We start from the raw sequence: 9,454 nt of genomic DNA, 5'->3' as shown, positions 1-9,454 counted from the left end.
ACTGATTTACATGATTTGGAGATATTATATATCATCCTCATCCAGGAAAATAGAGGCTGAGTTTTTTTTAGGGGTGATGGGACCTGCATGCTGATGTATTATATAAGATTAAGGTAAATGTTCCCACACACATATGTGCTAATTGTTTCTGGCTCTAAGGGCAATGCTCATCTCTGTTTCTAAGCTGAAGAATCAGTGATGTCCAAGATGTCCAAGAGCCAGTGCTGACCAAGATGTCTCCATGGTCATGTGGCCAGCATGAGTAAACACCAAAGGCACCCAGAGCACTGTTACCTTACCACCAAAGTGGTTCCTATTTTTCTACTTGCATTTTTAATGTACTTTCGAACTGCTAGGTTGGCAAAAGCTGGGTCAAATAATGGGAGCTCACTCCACTATGCGGCGCTAAGGATTTGAATCACTGAACTGCCGACCTTCTGATCGACAAGTTCAGTATCTTAGCCACTGAGCCACCACGTCCCTGATATATCCTATAGGGGATATCAATTTGAATATGTAGGGGAAACAGCTTGAAAAAAAAAACCCCAATACATTCATATACAATACATACATTGATACATAAACATAGTTGCAGGCTAAATTTCAAAACCAAGTTTTCAGAGTACATGACTAAGAAAATAGTCAGAGCCAAAAAGAAGCGTTTTTGCTCATGTAAATTGTAGCAATTTATAAAATATTTGGTATCTAACTACAAACAATAGATATATATGAATCATTTTTTCTTCTCCTAGGAAATCAGCCTTAAAAAATGATAACAATATTTTATATTTAATATAAAATGAGAATCTTCTTGTCCCAGGGAAGGAGCTAAGAAACACACTTCATTCCGTAATGTTTTTAATGTTGTTTAAATAAAAGAAAACACAGCTACTCAGACCTTACCTCATTCAAGCTTTTTGGCCACATGATGGAATCTTCAGAAACATTGAAGAATTTGTCTCGGGAAGCCATAGGATCTATCCTTCCAACGTGGATCCTAAAAAATGACCGGTTTGGGAATGTGACCCAGTTATTTATATCAAATCCACCAATGAATTCCCCTTCTTTGTCAAATGAAATCTTTTCTTCAACACTGTTGTTAAATGAGACCCTTCTCAAGAAAAGATTAAGCTAAATTGAAAAGGGTGAGAGGAAAGATAAAATATGAAAGACTCATTCATCATTCTATTTTTGGTCAAAGTCCATTTCATATGGAGTTTGTTTATTAGATTTTAAAATCATGTTTCATTAATAATCTCTGAGTTTCTTATGCACCTGAAATATATCATTTTGTAATGGAAGGCCTTCGAAGAGGTCACATAAGGAAAAGGAGTATACTGGTTGTTAAAATGTTTTTTATTTCCCTTCATGAGTTTCAATGTAGAGCAGGGGTGTCAAACACAAAGCCCAAGGACTGGATCCGACCTGTGGATTAAATCTGGTCCTCGAGGTTGGCCTAGAAATAGGAAAGGATTGCCCTGTGGTGCCTCTAGCAGCCAAAACAGGGAGCGGGGCTGTCACTCTTGGAGAATTGCATTGCTGATCTGGCCCTTGAACAATCCTAGTTTGACACCCCTGATCTAGAGGGAAGCATTTGTCTCCAGAAGATATCCTTCTGAGCAATAGTGAGAATAATATGATAATATGAATGCCTGGCTATAGGACTTCATTTCTAAAGTATTGTCAAGAGATCTAGCACTGGAACTGATGAATTATCTGGCCTGGCTCAACCGTAGTTTATCCTCCTCCTGACAGTCCTTTTAAATTGTATTTTATCATGGGATATTTTAATGGCTAATTTCAATTTTCTATTATTATTATTAATGTGATATATGTTTGATTACTACCTCCTCCATGTATGTATATGTATGTATATGTGTGTATCTGTATGTCTATATGTATATTTTTATTGTACGCCACCCCGAGTCCCTTGCGGAGAGGGAGCGGCTAACAAATTAAAAATTTGAAATTTGAATTTGAATTTGAAAGGGGACAATCAATTTCCAAATAGGTGTATGTAATGATATGCTCTTATTATTATTATCTGTTCATTTTCTCCTTCAGTGTGTGAGCCATATGTAGTAATGAATATCTGGATAAGGTTTTTTTTTGTTGTTTGAAGGGCACAAGAGATGTTATAAATGCAGGGGATATCTTCAATCATTTTTCTAAATTTTTTGATCAAACTAATGGTCTAGTCTATATAAGGAGAATAGCTGGATATCCATGCTTCATGACAAAATTATATGATCAGGCTAAACAGGAGAAATTTGATTCACAATCTGCTGGCTAAGAGGTGGTCAGTGATTGAAACACATAAGGAAATATCACTCCTGCCACCTTGAATCCGGAAGCAGTTCCATAGGTGGAAGGCATAGACATTTTGGTGAGATACCGATGTTTAGTACTGTAAGGAGCCCCAGACTGCTCGTGAGTGAAGGAATGGAATGTCTGCCAGTTTGAACTGAGGTAATGGAATGTGAGGCAACTGGCAGTTGGAACAGAGTTCTTTTCAGGTGGGGAGGGGGGAGTAGAATGTCTAACTCCTTAACATCAGAGTTTGTTAATATAAGGCAACTAGCAGTTGGAACAGAGTCCTTTTCAGATGGGGAGGGGGAGTAGAACTCCTTAAAATCAGAGCATATTAATTACTGTATAAGTAATACTAATGATCTGATGGTCATTTTGAAAAAAAATCATTTCTTAGTGAGCACCTAGAAGCCAAGAGGAACATATATGCCAAATTTCAAGTTTGTAGGCTTCGTTCTGAAGATTTTGTGATGAGTGAATTTTATTTGGCTTTTATATATATAGATTGTAGTATAATCAAGTTATATGCTTATTTCAGTCAAATACAGGACAATTAAAAATACTGAAGGGGTATGTAATTAAAATTATAGACATATTAATATATAATTACTTCTAATGTCCTCTGTGGTCTTAATGTAAAATGGACAATAATAGATACAGCCCTTAGATGACGTACTTTTCTTTAGAGTGAGACTTCTAATTGGTCCATAGACTGACCTTACAGATCTCCAGCATATCTCTGCTCAAAACATTACCTGCCACAATTGTTGGTTCTGAAGCTTTGGTCCTCTTCTCCCCACAATAAGGTTGTGCTTGTGTTTTGATGAATGCATTGCCTCCAAAGCATGCGCTACAGCATAGACCACATTGTATACATTATAGCTGTGGGCAGTTGTGCTAAGTTCAAACACAGATGCAGGAAGGGTTGCCATCTTCTCCTCCCTTGTACAGATTTTGCCATATTTTTTATCTAGGTCAGAGCTGTGAAACAAGCACCTGAAAGCATGCTCCCAGAAGTTCCTTAGGAACCCATCGTGTTCTGCTGTTGTTGGATTTCTGATTAGAAGAAATTCCTGGAAGCCTGGCAACTCTTTTGAGTGAACTTCAAAGGATAAAGCATTCTGGAGGAAATTTACATCCCAATCTCTCTGAATAGAAATGGATGTGAAATCCATTTCAGCATTCATGATCCAGACCTTTGTATTGACTGATGTATCCTCCAGTTCTGCATACTGCACTAACATTTTCAAAAAGTTCATGGATTCCATTCTACCATATAAGACAATCACCCTGGCTGTACTTTTCACAATTATAGAGTAAGTTTTGTAAGTTTCTTCCATCACATCTGTAAAATCACTGTAAAAGGCTACATTTGGGAACTCTCCTATGAAATCAAAGCAGATGCCCTGCTGGGAAAATGTGGGGAGCACCTCCTGTACAAATTTATCCCCTTTGTCATCATTCACAGCAAGAACACCAATCCAGATCCACCTAAAATATAGCAACAACTGGAGGAGGCCCTTATGTTGATGGGATTCATTTGGAAACATTTGTTTGAAGAAAACTGCTTGAATCTCTTTATCCATGATTGGAGCAGAGCCATAGGTCAGCTAAGAAAAAATGATAGGGAAGAATGAAGAATGTGTATGACTGTTCTTCCATCTTAATAGTGCTATATAATTTGTTTCTTTCCCTTGAAATCAGGGTTGACCCCCGATGATTGCTTGGAAAATTTGGCAAGATTTCAGAAGTTGTTTGCTATTTTCTGCCTCCTAGGGTAAAACAAGAACTACTGGCCCAAGGTCAATTAGCTTCATGCTTAAGGTGGGGCTAAAATTCACATCTTCCAGTTTCAGGCCCAATGCCATAATCCCTATACCAAACTTGCTCTCTAAATAGTGTTATGCTTTTTAAACTGTCATGCCTATTTTCAAAAATCAGTTGGGATGTTTTATGGATATACTCGTGTGTCTTCCTATAATTATTATGAACAAATTGGACAATTTTCAATTTTTTCAATGTGGACATGGAAGCATTTAGAATGAATTGCTGTAGAAAATATCTGGACAAAAAGTAAAGCCAATCAGCCTTAGGAGGAAACTGACTTGACCATATCAATGAGAATGGAACTGGAAGGGACCTTGGAGGTCTTCTAATCTAGTCCCTTGTTCAAGCAGGGGACCCTATATCAGTGATGGTGAATCTTTTCGCCACAGAGTGCCGAAAAGGGAGTGCACATGCATGTGTGCTTGTCAGGGATGCAACCCAAAAGAGGAGTTGTCAGGAAAAAAACCTTCTGGTTTCTAGCATGCACATGGACACCAGCCAGCTGGTCTTCCGGTTTCTGGCATGCATACACACTTAATGATTAGTTGGTTGGTGCACATGCATGTACCAGAAACTGGAAGACCAGCTCTTCCAGTTTCTGGCACTGGCACACACATGAAGGCCAGCTGATCATTGCATGTGTGCCAGAAACCCGGGAGAGGAACAGTGACACCGCATGTGCCAGGCAACATGGCTCCGCCTGCCACTTCGGGCATGTGTGCCATAGATTCGCTATCACGGCCATATATCATTTCAGATTTCAAGTGATTGTCCAGTTTCTTCTTAAATATGCTGTGCTGCTCAAGGCCAAATCTGGAAGAACATGAGCACAAACACACAGACACAGACACACACACACACACACACACACACACACTTGAACAATTGCAGCAGTTTCTTTTGAAAAATAAATAGCAAATTTTAGTGAAGGTTTCATAACACAGACCTATGTATATTATGGATGCATGAGGGCTTTTGCACTGGGAGGAAGCTCTCATTAAAATAAATTGGAATCTTTACCCCAGATAACACAACAAGCATAAAAATGTTGTGAGGTTGAAAGGCTTAAAACCTCATGCAACAAAACATAGATTCAGATTGGGCATCCTACCCCAAAAAAAATGTCAATCATGGAATTTCTGATTTTGTATTAGGGTTGATTTTCTTGCATACCTTGAACATGTCTTTCAGCAAACTGTTCCATAATTTTCTAAGGGGCCAAGACTTTTGGTAATTGTATGCAAAAGATAACACTTAAATATGCTGAAATATTAATATATAGATTACAGATCTCCTTGCAATCAATTGTGCAATCAATTATGAACTCAATCAAAAGGCAATCAAAATCTGAATTACATTTTTTTTTCTCCACTAAAAATTGACATCTTTTAGCTGTTTGCATTTGTAACTCCATAACTTCAAGCAGAGAGTTGAGACTAAAATGATGCATTGAATCCAGAAACAAATTCTGGAATGAAGCCATTAGATGGTTGAAGCATGAAATACGTACCAAGTAAACTGGTCCTTCCAACTATAAATGAAAGCAAATTGCAGGTCTGTTTCACAAATTGGAAACTTTATTGTATATTTCTCATCAATTTGTTTTTGATTGTTTCCATCAATACCCTTTCCTCAACCTCAGCTACAACATTGCTGCCAAACAATCACAGGACTGGTAAATGGCTTGTTCAGTTAATATGTGTCAAAAGTACACTATACCTGGGGAATTTTGTAGATGTCCATTATGGTTGCCATGTGGAGACAGATATCAGGTCCCCCAATGACTGCAGCTGGATTGTTTTGAATGCCACACTTAAAATTTGGAATGAATCTATTTTGAGCAAAGAGAAGCTCCATTGAAGCAAGGTAGATCCAGCTTGGACTGAAGTAGCTGTTATAGATGTTGAATCCCACGGTGACATTGGGTAAAATCTGGGGATTTTCATTGATTTCTTTTATAGCAAAAGCTAATGCTAGGATGTGTTGGTAACTCTGAAACAGTACCCTGCAATTGAAAACTGCATGTGTTTTAAAAGTAAATGGTTCCAAAAATATTTATCCTATTTATGCTTTAATCATCTTAATACTGAGCATTTCATAAATTATATATATATATATAAAAACCAAATAATTTTGATATCATCCGAGTAAATGCAAAAGCTTCTCCCCTTTGGGCATTTTTGAACAAGCAAGGGTTGTCTTTGTTTTAGCAAATATAATTTGAATTGTACATTTATGTAGAATTTACAGTATCACAAACCAGCTTAATAATGGATGGTAACTAGGAGCTAAGGATGTTACTTGTGAAACCTATAATGCAAAAAGGAATCATAGCTGTTCTTAGTTAAACTTAAAGTAAAGGTAAAGGTTCCCCTTGCACATATGTGCTAGTCATTTCTGATTCTAGCGGGCGGTGCTCATTTCTGTTTCAAAGCCAAAGAGACTGCTGATCTTTTGATTGACAAGCTCAGCATCTTAGCCACTTAGCCACCACATCCTCTAGTTAAACTTGGACCCATATATTTCAGTCAAACACAATCTGGGCCCTTCTGCTATCCTTTGATTGTTTATCAACTGAACACAAAACTCTGTTATATCATTCATTATCATTCACAGAAGATTGTATGCCGAAACAGAGAGTTTCCACAGCAGAATGTTAATTGTTAAACAAAAGGATTAAATGGTTAAAAAGATTAAGGCACCCTGTTCATTGCTGGATGATGGTAGCTGTAGTAGAGATTGCCTTGAGAATCATTTGATTCAACACTGGGTTAAAAACATAAGACTTACACAAAATCATCAAGAAGTTCCAGAGAAGGGTGTTGAATGAAATTAACAGGACTGGAAAAAACATAGAGCTGAGAAATAATGCCAGCAATTCTGAGATCTCCAGACTGGACATATTTATGATGAATAGGGAGAGGTTTACTAACATTGCAATTATGATTGGGGGCCTTACACACTACCCAGGCATTGATACCAATAATGAAACAATAAATACCACCATATTGACTGAAAGTCTTCCTTCTATATACAAATGGGCCTTTTTCCACTTTGGCAAGTGCATATTTTCTTGGCAAGTGGCCGATCATTGCAAATGCATATTTCCAAATCACAGAACCAGCCATGTTTCTCTCAATTGTTTCGAAGACCAAACTGGACAGTTTATTAGTGTTCAAGGGGAGAAATGTGTCTGTTTACAGCCCCAGCTCTGAATGTTTGAAGGAATATTAATAGCGTCCTTAGCCTTTGTTCACGTTTTTCTTCTGATGCTCTCAAGGATTTGGAAAACAAATGAAGATCCTCATGTCTAATTGGATAATTACATGGTACAGTAGATAATCACATGCTCAGAATTTTTCATTCAAACTCACCTTTAAGAAGAAACAATGGAAATGTTTTATGTGTGAGAATAAAAAAAAAGATAAAACTCTCAGTAATAAGAATATTAAAAGAACCCTTCAGTGTGAAAAGACTGTGTTTTTTTTTGAATTTACACCACACTACACATCCACATAGACACACAGGGATGACATTATGGATGATTCCAAAAGTGAAATATTGTAACCTTCAAAAGATCAACATTTTCATTAGTGCAATACATCTCTCTCACACATACTCTCTCTCTCTTTGCATATGTGTTTGCATATGCATACTATATATGCATATATCAGGGGTGGGTTTCAAAAATTTTACCACTGGTTCTGTGGATGTGACTTATTTTGTGGGTGTGGCCTATTTTGTGGGCATGGCTTAGTGGGCATGACCAACTTGTAAAATGTGGTGAAGCTCACTTAACAACGCTCTTGCTTAGAAACCAAAATTTTGGGCTCAGTTGTGGTCATAAGTTCCCTTTCTTTTTCTTTCTTTCATCTCTCTCTCCCTCTTTCTTTCTCTTTCTCTTTCCTTCTTTCTCTTTCTCTCTCTCTCTCTCTCTCTCTGTTCCTTCCTTCCTTCCTTCCTTCCTTCCCCTTTCTTTCTCATTCTCTTCTCTCTCTCTCTCTCTCTCTCTCTCTCTCTCTCTCTCTCTCTCTCTCTCTTTTACACACACACACACACACACACACACCTGGTCTGGGCATGTAGATGGAGCCCTTCCCAGGGATTTATCCTGCATGGACATGCTTGCCAGCAGCAATGGCAGCAGCAATGGCAATGGCAGAATATATGGTGCCCTTTGGGGGCCCGTTCTCCCAGCCAGATCAACTGCGGCAGTACCAACAGATGACAGGATATACTTTCCTTCAGTGGCAGGTGAAGGAAGAAAATGCTCCAAGAGGGCAGGTGGAACACATGTGCAGCAGCCTCCCGGAGCACTTTCTTCCTTCTCCCACCATCGAAAGAAAGACCCGCCATCCTGCAACTGGGCTGCCCTGGGGAGTCCTCCAGCAGCAGCGGCAGAACACATCCTGCTTGTCAGGGTTCTGTTCCCCTGGCCAGATCAACAGCAGTGGCACCAACAGATAGTGGGATGTTCTTTCTTTCTTTTGGTGATGGGAGAAGCAGCCCACTACTTCCCACCTGGCCACCTGCTTGCTCTCTTTGCAGATTGGCCCATCCAACCACTGGTGCTACTCTGGGAATTCGGCCCATGAAGTCTGGCACTCCAGGGGAAGGAGACTTGGCTGCAGCGCCACTTCCTGCCACTTCCTGCTGGTGAAGAAGCAGAGCAAGAGGCATGGAATAGGCTGGCAGGTAGGTGGGTGGAGCCCCTCATGCAGAGAGTGGGCCAGGCCTGCCATTCCACTGTAGAGCCCGTGGTGCTTTCCCTTCAGCCTTGGCAAAGACCAGGTCAAGAGAAGAAAGAAAGCGAATAGTGGTTCTGCATTGGTGCTCTGAGAGGACAAGTGGATGCCTGCAGCCAGGCAGGGAGGGAGAGCAGCAGCCCTTTCCAATTGCAGTGCATGGAGGTGGTGGACAAGATGGGCAAGGTAGATCCTGCGTGCCTGTTGCTGGGAAGGCATGGCAATCACTCGATGGGGGATGTATCAACATCTCCGCCCACTCCATGTCCCACTCTGGCTGGCTGCATGACTACAAGTGCAGTGATCTGGTCTTTGGAAAGATAAAGCACCACTGCCCAGGCTGAAGAGAAAGTGCCAAGGGCTCCGCGGTGGTGTGGCCGGGCCTGGCCTGCTCCCTGCATGAGGGGCTGCCCCCATCTGCTGCCAATGGCTTCCACCTCTTGCTCTGCTTCTTTGCAGGCAGGAAGCAGAGTCTCCTTCCCCTGGAGTGCTAGACTCCATGGGCTGAGTTCCTGGAGTAGCGCCAGCAGTTGGATCGGCTGATCTGCAAAGAAAGCAGGCAGGTGGCCAAG

This window comes from Natrix helvetica, assembly GCF_964273705.1.
Source record: "Natrix helvetica genome assembly, chromosome: W".
In the NCBI taxonomy this organism is placed as follows: domain Eukaryota; kingdom Metazoa; phylum Chordata; class Lepidosauria; order Squamata; family Natricidae; genus Natrix; species Natrix helvetica.
Note: the sequence above shows the minus strand (reverse complement) of the source record.